Source organism: Manis pentadactyla, chromosome 6 (genome assembly GCF_030020395.1).
Source record: "Manis pentadactyla isolate mManPen7 chromosome 6, mManPen7.hap1, whole genome shotgun sequence".
NCBI lineage: Eukaryota > Metazoa > Chordata > Mammalia > Pholidota > Manidae > Manis > Manis pentadactyla.
In genome coordinates this window covers 95,210,779-95,231,065 of record NC_080024.1, presented here as the reverse complement: position 1 = coordinate 95,231,065, position 20,287 = coordinate 95,210,779, and the positions used below count along the sequence as shown (strand labels likewise).

The 20,287-nt window shown below is 45.3% G+C and overlaps 1 long non-coding RNA gene across 1 annotated transcript in view; it reads left to right on the top strand.

The window, feature by feature from the left end:
- LOC118912241 (uncharacterized) overlaps positions 1-20,287 on the top strand; it is a 61,812-nt gene that overhangs the window by 20,434 nt on the left and 21,091 nt on the right. Inside the window, exons 2-3 of the long non-coding RNA XR_008998275.1 lie at positions 11,015-11,088; positions 12,104-12,214. This is a non-coding gene — a long non-coding RNA (uncharacterized LOC118912241). The remainder of the gene's footprint in view (positions 1-11,014; positions 11,089-12,103; positions 12,215-20,287) is intronic.

The window sequence follows — 20,287 nt, the reverse complement described above, 5'->3', positions numbered from 1 at the left end:
TTGCTTGTAATTGGTCTGTTTAGATTTTCTGTTTCTTTCTGGGTCAGTCTTGGAAGGTTGCATTTTTCTAGGAAGTTGTCCATTTCTCCTAGGTTTTTCAGCTTGTTAGCATGTAGATTTTCATAGTAGTCTCTAATAATTCTTTGTATTTCTGTGGGGTCCGTCGTGGTTTTTCCTTTCTCATTTCTGATTCTGTTGATGCGCGTTGACTCTCTTTTCCTCTTAATGAGTCTGGCTAGAGGCTTATCTATTTTGTTTATTTTCTCGAAGAACCAGCTCTTGGTTTCATTGATTTTTTTCTATTGTTTTATTCTTCTCAATTTTATTTATTTCTTCTCTGATCTTTATTATGTCCCTCCGTCTGCTGACCTTAGGCCTCATTTGTTCTTCTTTTTCTAATTTCGATAATTGTGACATTAGACTATTCATTTGGGATTGATCTTCCTTCTTTAAATATGCCTGGATTGCTATATACTTTCCTCTTAAGACTGCTTTTGCTGCGTCCCACAGTAGTTGGGGCTTTGTGTTGTTGTTGTCATTTGTTTCCATATATTGCTGGATCTGCATTTTAATTTGGTCATTGATACATTATTTAGGAGCATGTTGTTAAGCCTCCATGAGTTTGTGAGCCTTTTTGCTTTCTTTGTACAATTTATTTCTAGTTTTATACCTTTGTGGTCTGAAAAGTTGGTTGGTAGGATTTCAATATTTTTTATTTTCCTAATGCTCTTTTGTGTCCTTGTATGTGGTCTAGTCTGGAGAGTGTTCCATGTGTATTTCAGAAGAATGTGTATGCTGTTGCTTTTGGATGTAGAGTTCTTTAGATGTCTGTTAGGTCCATCTGTTCTAGTGTGTTGTTCAGTGCCTCTGTGTCCTTACTTTCTGTCTGGTGGATCAATCCTTTGGAGTGAGTGGTGTGTTGAAGTCTCCCAAAATGCATGCATTGCATTCTATTTCCTCCTTTAATTCTGTTAGTATTTGTTTCACATGTGTTGGTGCTCCTGTATTGGGTGCATATATATTTATAATGGTTATATCCTCTTGTTGGACTGAGCCCTTCATCACTATGTAATGTCCTTCTGTATCTCTTGTTACTTTCCTTGTTTTGAAGTCTATTTTGTCTGATAGTAGTATTGCAACACCTTCTTTTTTCTCCCTGTTGTTTGCATGAAGTATCTTCTTCCATCTCTTGAGTTTTAATCTGTGCGTGTCTTTGGGTTTGAGGTAAGTCTCTTCTAAGCAGCATATAGATAGGTCTTGCTTTTTTATCCATTCAGTTACTCTGTGTCTTTTGATTGGCGCATTGTTTCCTTTTACATTTTGGGTGATTATTGAAATATATATATTTATTGCCATTGCAGGCTTTAAGTTTGTGGTTACCAAAGGTTCAAGGTTAACTTCTTTACTATCCTCCTGTCTAACTTAACTTGCTTATTGAGCTATCATAAATACTCTCTGAGGATTCTTTTTTTCTCTCCCTTTTTATTCCTCCTCCTCCAGTCTTCATATGTTGGGTGTTTTGTTCTGTGCTCTTTTTAGGTGTATTCCCATCTGGAGCAGTCCCTCTAAGATACCCTGTAGAGGTGGTTTTGGGAGGCAAATTCCCTCAACTTTTGCTTGTCTTGGAGTTGTTTAAACCCTCCATCATATTTAAATGATAATCGTGCTGGATGCAGTATCCTTGGTTCAAGGCCCTTCTGCTTCATTGCATTAAATATATCATGCCATTCTTTTCTGACCTGTAAGGTTTCTGTTGAGATGTCTGATGATAGCCTGATGGGTTTTCCTTTGTAAGTGACTTTTTTCTCTCTCTGGCTCCCTTTAATACTCTGTCCTTGTCCTTGATCTTTGCCATTTTAATTATTATGTGTCTTAGTGTTGTCCTTTTTGGCTCCTGTCTCTCGGGAGTTCTGTGTGCCTTCGTAGTCTGACCAACTATTTCCTCCCCCAGTTTGGGGAAGTTCTCAGCAATTATTTCTTCAAAGACACTTTCTATCCCTTTTCCCTCTCTTCTTCTTCTGGTACCCCTATAATGCAGATATTATTCCTTTTGGATTGGTCACACAGTTCTCTTAGTATTGTTTCATTCCTGGAGATCCTTTTATCTCTCTCTGCGTCAGCTTCTATGGGTTCCTCTTCTCTGGTTTGTATTCCATCAATGGCCTCTTGCATCTTATCCATTCTGCTTATAAATCCTTCCAGAACACGTTTCACTTCTGTAATCTCCCTCCGGACATCTGTAATCTCCCTCCATACTTCATCCCTTAGCTCTTGCATATTCCTCTGCAGCTCTGTCAGCATGTTTATGATTTTTATTTTGAATTCTTTTTTAGGGGGACTGGTTAGGTCTGTCTGTGCAGATCCTCTCTCAGGTGTTGTCTGAACTATCTTGTACTGGACTAAATTTTTTTGCCTTTTCATGGTGATAGCAGTGACTGTTGGCAGGTTGCGGGTGTGTCAGCCAGGAGAAGAAAGTCCTTTCCTGCTTGCTGGATGCCTTGCCCTTCTCCATTGTCTGTCAGTTACCCGCACTCCTGGATCAGCCACCGGTTTAGTTCCCTAAGCTGCTGTGGGCAACGTGTCTGTCAGAGCAGCGCAAAGCCCTGCGGGGAGTGGCAGGCACACCAGGTGTGCTCCTCCATGATAGCAGTGCCCCTGCCGGGCAGCTGTGTGCCACCAGTGTCCTTTGGGTCTGGCCCGGGCGGCTGTGCGTTTTGCTGGGATTCCGGTTGGCTGCTGGGAATGTGCCTGCTCCCTCTGGCTCCGCTGCAGGTGCATGCGGGGCTCTCCTGCGTGGGCCTCTACCGGGCTTCTCTGGCTCCACTGCTGCCGGTGTGCCCGAGTTGCACCCGGGTGTTTGGTCGCCACTGCTGCGGGCTCATACAAGCCTCTCTTGGTCACCTCTGGTGCCGTTGGCACATGAGATCTGTTCCCTGTCCCTTCCGGTGCCACCACCCCCGGCATGCGCTACCACTCTCCTGCTACTGGGTCAGTGTGTCGGGGTCCATGCCAGTTGGAGGAACGACTGGTAGGCTGCTTAGTTCCGTGAGGCGCTTCAGACCTGCGCTGCCTCCCCTGGGTTTAGGGCGCCTATGGTTCCCCGGGATTCCCAACTGCTGGCTAAGTGTTCCGGGATGACTTTGTCCAGCTATGGGGTCCCTGTCTCTTTAAGACTTGCAGAAAGCACTCGCTTTTCTTTTGTCTCAGGGGTGCCGGTTGTGGGGACCTGCCCACAGATTTTGCTTTTCTGTTTCTCTAATATCCAGCACCCTGTGCTCCTTGTGTCTGTGCTCTGGGTGCGGATTTCTAGAGCTGGTTGTTTAGCAGTGCTGGGCTTTCACTCCCTCCCCGTTCCGACTCCTTTCTTCCCGCTGGGTTCTGGGGTGGGGGAGCGTTTGGGTCCCACCTGGCCGCAGCTTGTATCTACCCCCTTCATGTGATGTTGGGTTCTTGCAGATGTAGATGTATCCTGGCTGTTGTACTGCATCCACTGGTGTCTCTTTTAGGAATAGTTGTATTTATTGTATTTTCATAAATATGTATGTTTTGGGGAAGAGATTTCCTCTGAACTACTCACGCCGCCATCTTCCTGTGATCCTCGAGGCTCTTTTTGTGGCCTAGTATGTGATCTATTCTGGAGAATGTTCTATGTGCACTTGAGAAGAATATGTATCCTCTTGCTTTTGGATGTAGAGTTCTGTAGATGTCTATTAGGTCCATCTGTTCTAGTGTGTAGTTCAGTGCCTCTGTGTTCTTACTTATTTTCTGTCTGGTGGATCTATCCTTTGGAGTGGTGTGTTGAAGTCTCCTAAAATGGATGCATTGCAGTCCATTTCCCCCTTTAGTTCTGTTAGTATTTGTTTCACATATATTGGTGCTCCTGTATTGGGTGCATATATATTTATAATGGTTATATCCTCTTGTTGGACTGACCCCCTTATCATTATGTAATGTCCTTCTTTATCTCTTGTTACTTTCTTTGTTTCAAAGTCTATTTTGTCTGACACTAGTACTGTAACACCTGCTTTTTTCTCCCTATTGTTTGCATGAAATATTTTTTCCCATCCCTTGACTTTTAATCTGTGCTTGTCTTTGGGTTTGAGATGAGTCTCTTGTAAGCAGCGTACGGATGGGTCTTGCTTTTTTATCCATTCTGTTACTCTGTGTCATTTGATTGGTGCCTTCAGTCCATTTACATTTAGGGTGATTATCGAAAGATATGTACTTATTGCCATTGCAGGCTTTTGATTCGTGTTTATCAAATGTTCAAGGTTAGCTTCTTTATTATCTTATTGTCTAACTTAACTCACTTATTGAGCTATTAGAAACACTGATGTTTCTTTATTTTTCTCCCTTCTTTTTCCTCCTCCTCCATTCTTTACATGTTGGGGGTTTTACAAATCCCCCCATAATAGCAAAAACTGCACCTATGGAGAGCACATAATAAAATGGGCTACTACATAGTAAGTATCATGAAGAACAATATCTATTGGTGAATTAACTAGTATAATACCAGTTAAGTCCCCTACTGTAAACAAGAAAATAAAGCCTAGGGCCCATAATGTGGCCGGGGATCATTTTACATTTCTGCTGTGCAGAGTTGCTAATCAACGGAATACTTTCACACCTGTTGGAATTGCAATAATTATAGTGGTGGATGTAAAGCAGGCTTGTGAATAAATGTCTGTGCCTACTGTAAATATATGATATGCTCAAATGATGAAGCCTAGAAAGCTGATTGACATTTTTGCCCAGAGTATGCCCATATACCCAAAAGGTTCTTTTTTCCTAGAATAGTATGTTACAATATGAGAGATGATTCCAAAGCCAGGAAGGATTTAAATATTTACTTCGGGGTGACCAAAAGATCAGAATGTGTTGATATAAAATTGGATCCCCTCCCTCCGCAGGATCAAAATATGTATTTAGGTTGCGATCTGTTAAAAGCATAGTAATGCTGGCAGCTACAACAGGTAGAGACAGTAGTAGGAGTATGGCTGTAACTAGAACTACAGTCACACAAATGGTGGAGTTTGATATTGGCTTATAGTGGGAGGTTTTATGTTAATAATAGTTGTGATGAAGTTAATAGCCCCTAGAATCGATGAGACACCTGCTAAGAGAGATGATAGTTAAATCCACTGAGACCCATGCATGTGCTAAATTACCTGCTAAGCGGTGGGGGAGGATATGCGGATTCAACCGGTTCCAGCTCCTGCTTCGACTGTAGAGGATGCTAGGAGAAGAAGGAAGGAGGGAGGGAGGAGTCAAAAGCTTATGTTGTTTATACAGGGAAATGCTATGTCTGTGACACTAATTATTAAAGGCTTTAGTCAGTTTCCAAAATCCCCAATTATAATGGATATCACCATAAAGAAAATTAAAAAGGTGTGCGTGGTTACACTTACATTATAGATCTGGTCATCATCTAAGAGGGTCCCAGGCTGGCCTAGTTCAGCACAGTAAGGAGGCTTACAGCAGGTCCCACTATTCCAGCTCAAGTGCCAAAAGGATGGTATAATGTACTGATGTCTTTGTGATTAGTTGAAAATAATCGATTGATAACATGGGTAAGGTGGCTGAATAAGTATTAGACTGTAAATCTAAAGTTGAGGTAAAGTCCTCTTCTTGCCAAGTCCTGAGGTGTTTTACTGAATTGCAAATTCAGAGAAGCAACTTCAATTCTGCCTGGACTTCTCCCGCCACCTTTTTTTTTTTTATGGCAGGAGAAGTTGATTGAAGTAAGCTGATTAGGGTTTTTAGGTGTTAACTAAAGTTGCATGAGTTTGTATCCCATCAATCTAGTGAAGATTTAGCTTAATGAAAGTGTTTGATTTGCATTCAAGTGATGTAGGATAGAGTTATAGAGTCCTTAGGATCAGAAATTAAGTGTTTTATACTTGCTTAGGTCTTCGAGGGGTCTTGGTCTGTGTAACCTAAATTTCTTGTTTAGAATTGATATGGTTGGAATTAGTAGAAGTATTATTGTGGATAGAATAATTAGGGGTGGGGCTAATTTTATGTGTTTTGTAGTTTCAAATTGTCACTTTATGTTGTTGGTTATTGGGAATATTGTTAGTGTTGAGTAAGTTAGCACATATAAAAATATAAGTTTAGTAGAGCTATCACTGCTATTATTGTTGGTTATATTATTATGTTGTTTTTGGTAAGTTCTTGAATGATCATTCATTTAGGTAAAAATCCGGATATAATGGTGCAAGGCCTCCAAGTGATAGTAGGATTGTGAGCATAATGGTTGTAATTAGCAGTGTGTTATTTGATAGGTGAGACAAAAATAAGGTTGTTATCAATGAGTTGTATACTAGCATTATGAATATTGATAGGGCCATTATAAGATAAATTAGGAGATTTAGAAGAGTAATAGTTGGGTTATCTGTTATGATTATTATTATTCAACCTATGTGAGCAATTGAGGAGTAAGCTGTAATTCTTTGTAATTGTGTTTGGTTTAGGATGCGCTGAGCATCCATTTAAAAGTGGGAGTGTTGCTATAGGTATTTTATGTTAACTGTGGGTGAAATTTGACATAGAACTGAGATGGGTGGGATTTTTTGTCGGGTTAGTAGTAATATGCCCTATGACAGCAGGGTTCCTTGTCCTACCTCTGGAACTCAGAAGTGGAATGGGGCTATTCCCAATTTTACAGCTATGGCTGTGGTAATGTTGATAGATGCCATGGTATCATATATTTTTGTAATAGCCCATTGTCCAGAGAATATGAGATTGATAGTGATGGCTAACATTAGTACTATAGACGCAGTGGCTTGTACTAGGAAATATTTTGTTGCTGCCTCTATAGCTCTTGGATTGAATTTTTTAATTAATTAATTTCGAGTCCTGGGGAAAACCTGGAGAGAGCCAGATGGACTGCAGTGCTGTAGAGGATGCAGCAGTGGCAGACACTGCCCAGGGATGGGAAAGGGGAATTGGAGAGAATTCAGGAGCCCAAGGCCCTGGGTTAGGAGTGGAAGCCTGGCCTCACCTGCTTTTCCAGGAACGTGCCTGTGGGTATTGGCTCAGCCCATGTGGGTCCCTCTCCTGTACAGCATCAGCTGAATGCCGGTGTTGCTGGGCAGGTCTGTCCCTGGGTACTAGGTAAAACCTCAACCCAGACTGGGGACAATTCTTGTCTCTGATAGGGAAAGAATTCTTGACCAGGTCAAATGTGTGCCAGGAAAAAAGGAATTAATTACAGCAAGAGTAGAAGTGAATGTCAGCAGCTGTGCAGGCAGTAGAGAGTGAGGCAGAGCAGAGGGAGGAAAAGAAAGTTCATTGAACTGCTGCTTGGCCCAGGGCACATCCTTTGGAAACTCCTGAAGCCAGGGTCACCTGGCATCCAGTGTCCACTTGATCTGCACGGGGTGAGAATTATGTCCCTACAAGCCCAGAATTTGGGGAGCCATGGAGCGCTGGATGGAGTGAGATAATGTTCTAAGAACTACTGCTTCCCCACTGGCCTTAAGTAAAACAGGGAGAGAGAAAAGGATTGTAAGACTAGAAAGCTGAATGAAGTAGCAAAGTGACAGAGACATTTACCTCTGGAGGTGGAGGTCAGAGAGTTTTTGTCTCTATTAGAGTAAAGAGGTCAGAGATGAGTCCAGTTGGCTCGTGCAACAAGAAGGTTCATTTACTGTCAGACACTACACACCCAGACAGGAGTGCAGGTGACTTGAGAGAGGAGGCACGGTTATACGGCCTTTTGGGCAGCTGTGGGCATAAGGGATGCTGCATACAGGTGATTCCTAATTCCTTTGAAGTTTTATCTTAAGAGTAGGGTTATTCAGGGGACTGTGTTGAACCAGATCTCAGCATTTTTTATTCCCCTAGGTTCACTTACACTTCGGAGGTCTATCTCCCATCCTGGTTACAAGGTTCCTTAATCGATAGAGGGGCTGGAAGAAGCAGAACAGCATGTAGATGAAGTTAAAGTATAAAGTGGGCTTTTTTCAGGCTGAGTATATTTTACAGTGGCATGACCCTCATGCCATTTCCCTGCTCTGTCTCACTGCAAATGCAGAGAGTGGATTGAGAAGGTGTCTCAAAAACTTCTGCACTTTTGTTTGAAAGTCAAAACTTCTTAGTAACATCCAGCTAGTTCTCATGGTCACCAGAGGCAGCAGTGAACAGGTAACGTGGGTGCTGTCACTCAGAAGTGGGACCTATTGCTTAGACATTCTTTGTGCTCCAGTGTAGTCAGAGCAGCAGAAAGTCATACTCAGGAAATTAAAATTCTAGTTTTGGGAAATTCTCCCCCCTAACTACACCCTATTGTGCTGCCTTGCAAGTGCTCAGACAGCCAGGAAGCATCTCCAGTGGAAGTGGAGCTTGCACTACCCCATTCGACCGTGGCGACAGGGAGTCGCTGGGCCACCTCCTCTTCCCTGTTGGGTTTTTCCAATCTGAACCCTGAGAGGAGTGGAGCCCCTTGCATTGCAAAGCTGAGCACACACGGCACCTGTTCAGCTGCTCTGACTCCAGGATTTTGTTCTTCGCAGGCCTCTGTGTGTCAGGCTGGGTGGTGAGGTGACAGCTAAGGCTGGGGGAGTGGAGAGCAGCTGACAGGAAAACAGACTCCTGAAGCCCTTTCTCCCATCTCTCTGCCCCATGTCCCTGGGGAGGAGGGCCTCCTCGGCCTTGGCATATACCAGAAGCTTGACTTTATCCTCCTGAAAGGGATTGTCTTTGGCGCAGATCAATGTCATGAGTAGCAAGGAAATTATGGTGGAAGTGGGGAGCTCTGTGCCTCCTCTCGGGGAGAGAGAGGTCCCTGCAGGCATTATGGGTATGTAGGGACACCTGTTGTGATATAATGGTTGGTAAGAAGGAAATATTTGGTAATTCAGATGACCAAAATATATTTTCTAGGTATTTTTGCTCCTTATCCACAGTTCCTAAAAATCCTTCTGAGCCATAACTGTCCAATGGGTGTCTTGTTAGGTTAATGCAGACGCTTTTGTGCCCTAGCCCAGGGTAGAGGCTGGTTGCCAGGGGCACCAAGTTTGTGGTTAGAGGGTGGGATCTCTCAGCCTCCAGGCCCCAGGGAAGAGAAAAGGGATGAAGGGCTGGAGGTTGAATCAGCAATGGCCAGTGATTTAGTCAGTCATGACTGCAGTGAAGCCCTCACAAAACCCTATGAGAAGAGCACATCTCTCTTCATCTGCTTCTCTGTCAGAGCTTCCATGCTTGGGGAACCAGGTTGCCTGCACATGCCACCATGCCAGGCCCCAAGCTCTGGGAGGATAGAAGCTCCTTTATTTGGGACCTTGCCATATGTGTGTGTTCATTCGGCTGTTGTGTGCCTTATGGTACTCTTTGTTAAACTGGTAACTGTGAGTGTTCTCCTGAGCTTCTGAGCCACTCTAGCAAATTGGTCAGACCCAAGGGGGAGGTCGTTGGAACCTCCAGTCTTAGCCTGTAGGTGGGAAGCACAGGCTAACTGCATGGGGCTTGCAACCAGGCTCTGGAGCTGGGGTGGAGGGCAGTCTTGAGGACAGAACCCTTACCCTGGGAAATGTGGGGCTGTCTCCTGGCAGATAACCTCAAAATTGAGTTCTCAGACACCCTGCTGGTGTTTGAGAATTGCTTAGTGTTGTATGCATTGGAAACAGGTCTGGAATCCTGAAAGGAGTTACACTGCTGTGTACGAAAAAGCACACTGGGTCATATGATACTGCTATTAATATCTTCAGGCACCTCCGCACTGTTTTCCACAGTAGCTGCACCAATTTACATGGCCACCAACAGTGTATGAGGCTTCCCTTTTCTCCACATCCTCATCAATGCTTGTTATTTCTTGTTTTTTGGTGCTACCCATTCAGACTGGTGTGAAGTGATAGCTCGTGATTTTTTTTCCTTTTTGGTATCATTAATGCACAATTACATGAGCAATATTATGGTTACTAGACTCCTCCCACATTACAAGTCCCCACCCCATAGCCCATTACAGTCACTGTCCATCAGGGCAATAAGATGCTGTAGAAGCACTACTTGGGTAATTTGTGTTGTACTGCCTTCCCTGTGCCGCCCCCTGACCCCACACATTATGTGTGCTAATTGTAATGCCCCCTTTTCCCCCTACCCCAGTCCCTTTCCTTTTGGTAACTGTTAGTCCACTCTTGGGTTCTGTGAGTCTGCTGTCATTTTGTTCCTTCAGTTTTTGCTTTGTTCTTATACTCCATAGATGAGTGAAATCATTTGATACTTGTCTTTCTCCATCCTGCTAATTTCACTGAGCATAATACCCTCTAGCTCCATCCATGTTGTTGCAAATGGTAGGATTTGTTTTATTCTTATGGCTGAATAATATTCCATTGTGTATATGTACCACCTCTTCTTTATCCATTTATCCACTGATGGACACTTAGGTTGCTTCCATTTCTTGGGTATTGTACATAGTGCTGTGATAAACATAGGGGTGCATATGTCTTTTTCAAACTGGGATCTCCTGCATTCTTAGGGTAAATTCCTAAGAGTGGAATTCCTGGGTCAAATGGAATTTTTAGTTTTTTGTTTTCGAGGAACCTCCATACTGCTTTGCACAATGGTTGAACTGATTTACATTCCCACCAGCAGTGTCGGAGGGTTTCCCTTTCTCCAAATCTTCGCCAACATCTGTTTGTGTCTTCTGGATGGTGGCCATCCTGACTGATGTGAGGTGATATCTCATGGTGGTTTTAATTTGCATTTCTCTGATGATTAGCGATGTGGAGCATCTTTTCATGTGCCTGTTGGCCACCTGAATTTCTTCTTTGGAGAAGTGTCTGTTCAGATCCTCTGCCCATTTTTGATTGGATTATTTGCTTTTTGTGTGTGGAGGTGCGTGAGCATTTCATACATATTTTAGATGTCAACCCCTTATCGGATATGCCATCTATGAATATATTCTCCCATACTGTAGGATGTCTTTGTTCTATTGATGGTGTTTAAACAGAGTCTTATACCCCCTGCCATTTCATTCCAATTCTGAGTTAATTTTTTTTCTTCTTTTTTTCAGAACACCAACCTGCCGAGAAAACTGGAACAAAGAGGAGAAGATGTGATACAGGAACATCGAGCCTAAACTGAGAAGTGAGATGGTGGAGACTGGTAGTTTCTTTCCATTTGCTGCTTTCAAGGTTCATAGGGGAAAAAGATTGCCATGGAGATAAGACCAGGATGTTGACATCACCTGGTATCGGTGGAGCCACCTAGCCACTAGCCATTAATGGGAAGGCTAGCAAGCGGCACTGTTATTTCCTGCGGAGTTACACGTGCGGCGTCCCCCCGTTGCAGTTCGGTCAGACCTCATGTGGGACTGCCCTGGCACCGTCCGGGGTGGATCTGAGAGCTCTGCCTGTTGCTGCTGGGCTGTCCCAGCATCCCTCTCAGAACAAGGCCTCAAAAGTGCTCCTGATAGAGAGAGAGAAAGAGAATTATTCTCAGGAGACAGGGGCAATTTTTTGCTGTAGCTCCATGAGCGTGTTTCTGATATTTATGTTGAGATCCCTTTCACGAAGATTGATTAAGTCCAGTTGCCAGGTTCCTTTGACTTTGACATTTCATATTTGTAAGTGGCACCCTCTAGCGCCCAGAAGCTTTTCTCTCTGGAGCTGCTCAGCCCTTGGGGTGATGGCAGGCAGGGGTCACGGGAGCAGCACTGGTGCCTGCAGGAGGAAAGAGGTCTTTCCTGCATTCCGGCCGCAGTGCCTGTCTCTACTGCCAGGGCCAGTTTGCAGAGCATGCAGGGAGAAGGCTCTGTGCTTTGCACCTGTAGCTGCCATAGGTGGGGCCGTCCTGTCACTGGCCTGGCGCAATGGAGGGGGCAGCCAGTTTGCGAGCCGGTGCTGGTGGGGAGGAAGGTGCAGCAGGCTGTGTTGTGTACCGTCACATCACGGTGGGGGCCTCGGAGCTGCGAAGACAGCCAGGGTGATGGAACGCCTGGAGCTCCTACAAGTTCCTCCACCTGCTGGGCAGAGGGACCCGGACAATTTTGTGCACCTGTGCTTTCTCCTGAGCAGCAAGCTCTGTGCAACCCTTGCCCCTTTAGCAGCTCTCTCGCTGTTAGGAAGTCTCTCATACTGCCCGCCTTTCTTTCATCCCACAGCGGCTGGATGTGGATCCCTGTGTTCCGCAAGTGGCAGGAATCTCAAGTCTCTCCAAATACTCCACCTGTCTTTGCTTTCCAACCCCACGATCCTCCAGAGCATCATGTAAGGTAGGTTCGTGCTCCCAGAACAGATCTCCAGGGCTGGGTGTTCAGCAGTCCTAGGCCTCCACCCACCTCCCCGGTTCCATTTCTCTTCCTCCCTCCGGTGAGCTCGGGTGCGAGAAGGGCCTGCCAGGTCCCTCTGGATCACGGCTTTGGTACGTCACCCTTCACCTTGAGGTGATGGCCTGTCACGGCAGCCTTCTTTCCTGCTTCTCTTCCAGGATCTGGTGTAGTTGTTATATTTCCATATTGTACGTATGTATGTGGTTTTTGGAGGTTTCTGCCTCCCCTCTCACGCTGCTGTCTTTAATCCCACCAAGCCATCTTTAATTTTTTTTTCTTTTTCAATTTCACTTGTGTAGGGTACCTTTTCCCACTTGTAGTTTGTGTGCTTGGATCTCAAGTGAGCCTCCTGTAAGGGAGCACGTAGGTGGTCTTGAGTTTTCATCCATTCATCCATTGATTGGAACATTTAAAGTCTTTCCCTTTACTGTGATAATTGATAGCTATATCCTTATTGCACTTCTTAAACTTGATTCCTTTTTCTTTTTGTTTGTAGTTCTTCTCTGTGCTTTCATCATTGCTCTCCTGGTTATGAGCAATAGCTTTGTTTAGTATTATGCTTTCCTATCTATCTATATATCTGTCTATCTGTGTATTTATCTATCTATCTATCTATCACCCTCTATTTATCTCCCAACTATCATCTATGTGTCTATCTATCCAAACTAATCTATCACCTATCCATCTATTATCTATCATCTCTATGTATCTATATCAATGTGTCTATCTAATCTATATGTATATCTATCATCTATCTAATCTATCTAATGTATCTATCATCTAGTCTATCATCTTATCAATCTACCTACCTATCATTTATCTATATGTATCTGTAGGTATCTATCTAATCTGTCCACCTAATCTATCATCTATCTAATCTGTCTGTCTGTCTAATCTGGCTAATCTCTCCATATGTATCTATATCATCTATCTAATCTATCATTCTATCTTTGTATCTATCTTATCTATCATCTCTATCAATCTATAAATCTAATCTAATCTATCCATCTATCTAATGTATCTATTTATTTATTTTGTCCATTTTTGTCAACGTACTGTGACTAGGTGCACAGTCATTCTTCTGTCTCCTTCTCATTCTTGATTCCTTGTGTTTGTTTCTGTGAGTTAGCTGTGTCTTTGGGTCTTGAGAGGAGTGGCCATGGGTTGGAACACCTGGGTAGGTGGCACGAGTCCGCTGGGTGTAGATGGCTGCCTGGATTCTCTAACCAGTGCGGGCTAGGGCCCTCTGGGTGCTCTGCCCTGGGGCTGGCCCTGCCAGGGTGGCTACGTGAGCTGCAGGGCAGACCCGAGGCCCTAGACAGGGAGCACCCCAGCTGGCCTGCTGGGGCTGAGGCAGGTGCATGCCCAGTAGTAGGTCTTTGTGCCTGTGCGCCGATGTCACCTTGGTGGCCCTGCTTGGCTGCCCATCTCCAGAGAGCATGTGTAGTCACAGGTTAAGTGAGCCACCTTTTGGGGACACACGGGGCTGGTGTGGCCTAGTGTCCTGTGGGCTTGCTGAGGTGGCAGGCCAGCTAGCTTGTGGGGAAACTGCTCCCCTCTGCTGTCAAGGTGGAGGTGGAGTTTCAGTGCATTTAGGCATTTAGATGTGAGTGAGGTCTATCTGAAATGGAATAGTAGCATTTAGAGCTATGTTTCTGTTCGTATGAAAAGGGTGCTGGGCATAAAGGGTTGGGTGGTGGTGGCAGGAATTCTAGGAATGTTTATGTCCTCGCATTTATTTATTTTCTGTTAAGGGAAGTGATTCTGAAGTAACTTTTTACTCATGTATGAAGGTGGTGCGTAAGGTTATCCCATGTCAATCATGGTGAGATGAAGTGAGGTAGTAAAAGTAAAGCCTGTACCCCTTGGCTTGATGCATAGGAGACACACTGTGGGTGCTCTTTGCTGCACTCCTGTTCTGGCTTATTACCTTAACTAACCTGATGGTTCAGAGTGGTCCCAGCAACATTTCCAGCAAAATCTTTCTAAAATTGCATAGAAACACTTGGCAAGGATATCCCCAGAGGGTGTGGAAAAGCTTACTCTTTCTGGTCACTGTTTGCAAGTTGTTCATTATCGCACATTCCTTTGTTACTTTTGGACTGACAGGGGCAGTGGTACACACACACACACACACACACACACACACACACACACACACACACGCACACACACACCAGCTCTGAACCACCCCCCCCACAAAGACACACACCCAGCTGAAGCTCTGTTCATCCCTCAGCTTCCGTGAGCACCCGATGTGCTTTGTGAAGGGGGCTGGGTGAGGTTTGTTCAAAGACATGGAGCAGTAGGAGGTGGCTGGGGGAGAGGTCCTGCAGGAGGGTGCCCGGGGAGGCTCTTCCCCACTGCACAGGTCCCTCTGGGTGCCCTGCTCGTGGCCTCCCTTCCTCGGGTGTCAGCGACAGTGTGTCCCTGTGGGCCCTGTTTCCCAAACAAGGCTGAGACTTAACGGAGACCCCAGGTATTGGAAACTGCAGCCCACACTTTAAGAAAAAAACGTGCGTAAGTTGTGCTCCTGGTGTTCCTCTCATAGGAAGTGGACTTCAAAGTGCAGAGATGGATGGATGCAGATACCTATGCAAACACGTAAGCACAAATATCTATGTGTAGGCTCTCTCCGTCCATCATCTAAGTGCGTATCTGTTTACCTACATATCTATGTTAGTCTACTCAAGCTGATAACCAAACTGTCATAGAGTGGGGGCTTAATCCATAGACACTGATTTCTCGGTGTTCTGGAGGCAGAAGTCCAAGGGCAAGGCTGATTCATTTCCTGGTGAGGTCCCTTCTTCTGGCTTGCAGATGGCCACATTCCTGCTGTGTCCTCACAGGGTCGAGGGAGAAAGCTCTGTCCTCTCTTCCTCTTAATAGCACTGAATTGTGTAATGACAGCTCCACCCACACCCTCATGATTTCTTCTGAACCTAGTTACCTCCCAAAGGCCCCACCTCCCAATACCATGACAGTGGGGGTTAGGGCTTCAACCCTGACTCAATTCAAATATGAATTTATATGTGTGTGGTGGGGGTGGGTTAGGAGGAGCAGGAGATGGTGAGGCGAGGGCCCAAAAATACAGTCCATAACTCTATATCTGTCTATCTATCTATCTATCAGTCATCATCTATCTATCTATATCTAATCTCATCTATCTAATCTGTCATCTATCACCTGTCTATCTAATCTTCTATCATCTACTGATGTCTCTAATCTATCATGTATGTATCTATCCTATCTATCTAATCTGTATCTGTCTATGTATCTATCATCATCTATCTAATCTATCATCTATCCTATCTAATCTATATCTATCATCTTTCTGTCTACATAATCTATCATCTATCAATAAATCACCTGGCATCTATCTATCTACCATCTATCTAATCTAACCTATCTAATCTATATCATCTATCCTATTTAATGTCTCCTGTGTCTATCATCTATCTATCTATCTATATCTATCTATCTATCTATCTATCTATCTATCTATCTATCTATCTATCTATCTATCTATCATTTTTTTGTCTATCTATCCTTATGTACAGAATAGTTAACAACATGGCTATCTATCTATAATCTATCATCTTTTTTTCTACCCATCCTTATGTGTACCGAACAGTTAACAACATGGCTTATGCGTCACTTCCCTATATTATGTTTCAAAAAAACTTGCAAGGTAACTAGGCCATAGAGACAGCACTGGGTTCACCGAGACACTTGCATGCTTGAGTCAACTGCGTGTGATTACAAAACCAATAAATGGTGGTGCAGGGACTTCAACCCATCTCTCTCTCCTCGGTCCTCTTTTCCCTCCTTACCACTTGCTGACTGTATTCTAGCCACATTCGTTGACTAACTGCCCCCTGAAGACCACAAGTATCCTTCCTCTGGGCTTTTTCAGTAATTTATCCCATTCTATGGAATGCTTTTCCCTCAGATACCTGGTTCAGTCACCTCCTTCTAGACTGTTCAAGTTCCACCTCCCTGGTGAGGCTTACCCTGTCCACTGTTTATATTGAAAGCCCTGCTTTTCTCTGCCTGTAATCTCAGTCCTCCATATACTGCTTTATTCTTCATAGTGTTTGTTTGTTGCCAGCTAACCTACTGGAAAACTTACAGATGTTCGTTGTCTCTTTCCTCCCCTCCAACTAGAAACTAGTTTCCACAAGTTAGGAATTCCACCTGTATTAAGTCTGGTGGTGACCCTGCAGACTCTAGGGTCAGTGAGAAGTGGGCACAGTTGTAACTCAACATGGTTTGACATTTTAGCAGTTTAGGTTATTAAAGAGGACCCTTTCTGATATTTCTAAGCTATGTGATAAATTCTAAGCAAGCTTAAATTTTCAGAAATCATAGAGCAGGCAGGAGCGCTTCCTTCTGTCATTCCTCTAGCCTCGAGGCCCTGGATGCCCAATCCGTTCTCTCATGGGAAAGTGGGAATGTGTGAGGATGATTTGCCAAAGTCTAAGTTATGTAAGACACACACACACACACACACACACAGAATTAAACATGTTTAAAAACCAAAATGAACAAAGTGGTTTCCTGTGTCACAGCTGGGATTTCCTAGCCTACAGTGAGCTCAGAGCAGTGGCAGAGAAGAGGGAAGGGGCCTTGTAAGCCAACCTGGTCTCCCTCCTCTGGACCTGCCTCCCCCTGGTTTGTCATCCCTTAAATGCTCAGCATGAAGACCTCACGTTGAGCACACACAGTCATAAAACGCGGCTACTTCCACATCCCAGTCACTGGGGCATGGGACATGTTGCATCGTTAGGTGTGGCTCATAACATTATCACTCCTGTATGTGAGTTCTTCCTCTGTAGCTGAGTGAAAGAGTAAACAGAGCAGAGGCATATTAGCAAGAACAGGGTTTAGTGGGAATATATAATACACATGCACAATCTGAGAAAGATTTTGTTTAATGGATAGGGGGATATGAAGCCCCTATAAATGGACATAGGCCTTGTCTGGGGCTGGGGGAGACCTGTAGACAGCCTCGAGGGTGGCGGTGTGTCCACCGTGTCACCATCATCAGGGGTAGGGCTGAGTCTGGAGGTTGTGCCATGCGCAGCATTGGGTGGGGCCAGGGGAGACCGGAAGATGACGGCCCGTGAGGGTGGCATTGGAGGTGGGCAGGAGGCCAACAGTTGTGCTGACCACGGCCTTAAGTGCGGCTGGGGGAGACCGGAAGACAATGGCCTGCGAGGGTGGCATTGTGTCCATAGGTTCATTCTCTGCATCAGAGTCCAGCCCCAGGCCAGCAGCTGTGGTACCCATGGCCTTGCGTGGGGCCGGTGGGGACCGGAAGACGATGACCTGTGAGGGTGGTGTTGTGTCCATAGGTTCATTCTCTGCATCAGAGTCCAGCCCCAGGCCAGCAGCTGTGGTACCCATGGCCTTGCGTGGGGCCGGTGGGGACCGGAAGACGATGACCTGTGAGGGTGGTGTTGTGTCCATAGGTTCATCCTCTGCGTCAGAGTCCGGCCCCAAGCCAGCGGCTGTGGTGCCCACGGCCTTGCGTGGGGCCAGTGGGGACCAGAAGACGATGACCTGTGAGGGTGGCGTTGTGTCCATAGGTTCGTCCTCCGCGTCAGAGTCTGGCCCCAGGCCGGCGGTTGTGATGCCCATAGCCTTGTGTGGGGCCAGTGGGGACCAGAAGATGACGGCCCGCGAGGGTGGTGTTGTGTCCATAGGTTGGTCCTCTGTGTCAGAGTCTGGCCCCAGGCCAGCGGCAGTGCCCATGGCCTTGTGTGGGGCCGGTGGGGACCAGAAGATGACGGCCTGAGAGGGTGGCATCGTGGCCATAGGTCTTTTATTTGAGGCAGGCATGAGAATAGGGTATGAAGCTAGGGAGAGCTTCTAACTCCTTCTCAGGCCAAGCACGCACTGGGCTGCCCAGCTAGGGCAACCTCTGATAGGTCAGCCAGGGTACGCATCACAGAGCAGCCCAGGCAACCGTGATGTCACCCAGGGGGAATGCATCACAGAGCCCCCACTGCCATGAGCACACCAGCCCCACCCAGAGGAGACCCTGGCCAAATGTCACAGGGTGTGGTGTCAACGCCAACCCCAGTAGAATCCCTAGCCACCGGGACTTCCCGCTAAGGGCTCTGCAGGTGTCTGGGCCAGTGAGACCACCATGCAGGCCGTTCAGGGCCGCAGTGCCCACGTCTGTCAGCTCAGCCCGCCTGGGTGCTGGCTCTGCAGGCGCTCAGCACCTGGGGTGCGGCTGCCAATGCTGTGCCCCCGCGGACCCGGAGGCCAGGGTTGCTGGGGCACGGCCTGCTCTCGCCCCGGGCCTTCCCATCTTTTCTGGGAGGCCTGGAGCCAGGCTTGCTTTCTCCGCCATGGCCAGCCAGGCAGGTGACAGATTCTGAAGAAGGGTCCGACCGCATGACTTCCCTTTCTAGCTAGCAGGCAGGTTCTTTCTTTGCTTCCCAGAAAGCATAGGTCAGGGACCACCAGGTTTCAGCATAGCAACATCCTATGTTCTTACTGAGCCTGGCAGCCCAGATTTTCTCTTTGGTCTCATTTTGGGGCCTGTGTCTGGTATATGAATAACACAACACAGAAAACTGGGAAACAATTTTTATTTTTTTATTTTATTCATTTTGTTATCATTAATCTGAAACTACATGAAGAACATTATGTTTACTAGACTCCCCCCTTTACCAAGTTCCCCCCACAAACCCCGTGACAGTCACTGTCCATCAGCGTAGTAAGATGCTGTAGAATCACTACTTGTCTTCTCTGTGTTGCACAGCCCTCCCTATGCACCCCCCACACATTATACATGCTAATTGTAAGTCCCCCTTTCTTTTTCAGCACCCTTATCCCTTCCTTCCCACCCATCCTCCCCAGTCGCTTTCCCTTTGGTGATTGTTAGTCCATTCTTGGGTTCTGTGATTCCGCTGCTGTTTTGTTCCTTCAGTGTTTCTTTGTTCTTATACTCCACATATGAATGAAATCACTTGATACTTGTCTTTCTCCGCCTGGCTTATTTCACTGAGCATAATACCCTCTAGCTCCATCCATGTTGTTGCAAATGGTAGGATCTGTCTTTTTCTTATGGCTGAGTAATATTCCATTGCGTATATGTGTCACATCTTCTTTATCCGTTCATCTACTGATGGACATTTAGGTTGCTTCCATATCTTGGCTAATGTAAATAGTGCAGCAGTAAACATAGGGGTGCATCTATCTTTTTCAAACTGGAGTGCTGCATTCTTAAGGTAAATTCCTAGAAGTGGAATTCCTGGGTCAAATGGTATTTCTATTTTGAGCATTTTGAGGAATCCCCATACTGCTTTTCACAATGCTTGAACTAATTTACATTGCCACCAGCAGTGTAGGAGGGTTTCCCTTTCTCCACAACCTCGCCAACATTTGTTGTTGATTGTCTTTTCAATAATGGCGATCCTTACTGGTGTGAGGTGATATCTCATTGTGGTTTTAATTTGCATTTCTCTGATGATTAGCGATGTGGAGCATCTTTTCATGTGTCTGTTGGCCATCTGAATTTCTTCTTTGGAGAACTGTCTGTTCAGCTCCTCTGCCCATTTTTTAATTGGATTATTTGCTTTTTGTTTGTTGAGGTGCATGAGCTCTTTATATATTTTGGATGTCAAGCCTTTATTGGATCTGTCATTTACGAATATATTCTCCCATACTGTAGGGTACCTTTTTGTTCTATTGATGGTGTAATTTGCTGTACAGAGGCTTTTTAACTTGATATAGTCCCACTTGTTCATTTTTGCTTTTGTTTCCCTTGCCAGGGAGATATGTTCATGAAGAAGTCATACAAGTTTATGTCCATGAGATTTTTGCCTATGTTTTTTCTAAGAGTTTTATGGTTTCATGACTTACATTCGGGTCTTTGATCCATTTCGAATTAACTTTCATGTATGGGGTTAGACAATGATCCAGTTTCATTCTTTTACATGTAGCTGTCCAGTTTTGCCAGCACTATCTGTTGAAGAGACTGTCATTTCCCCATTGTAT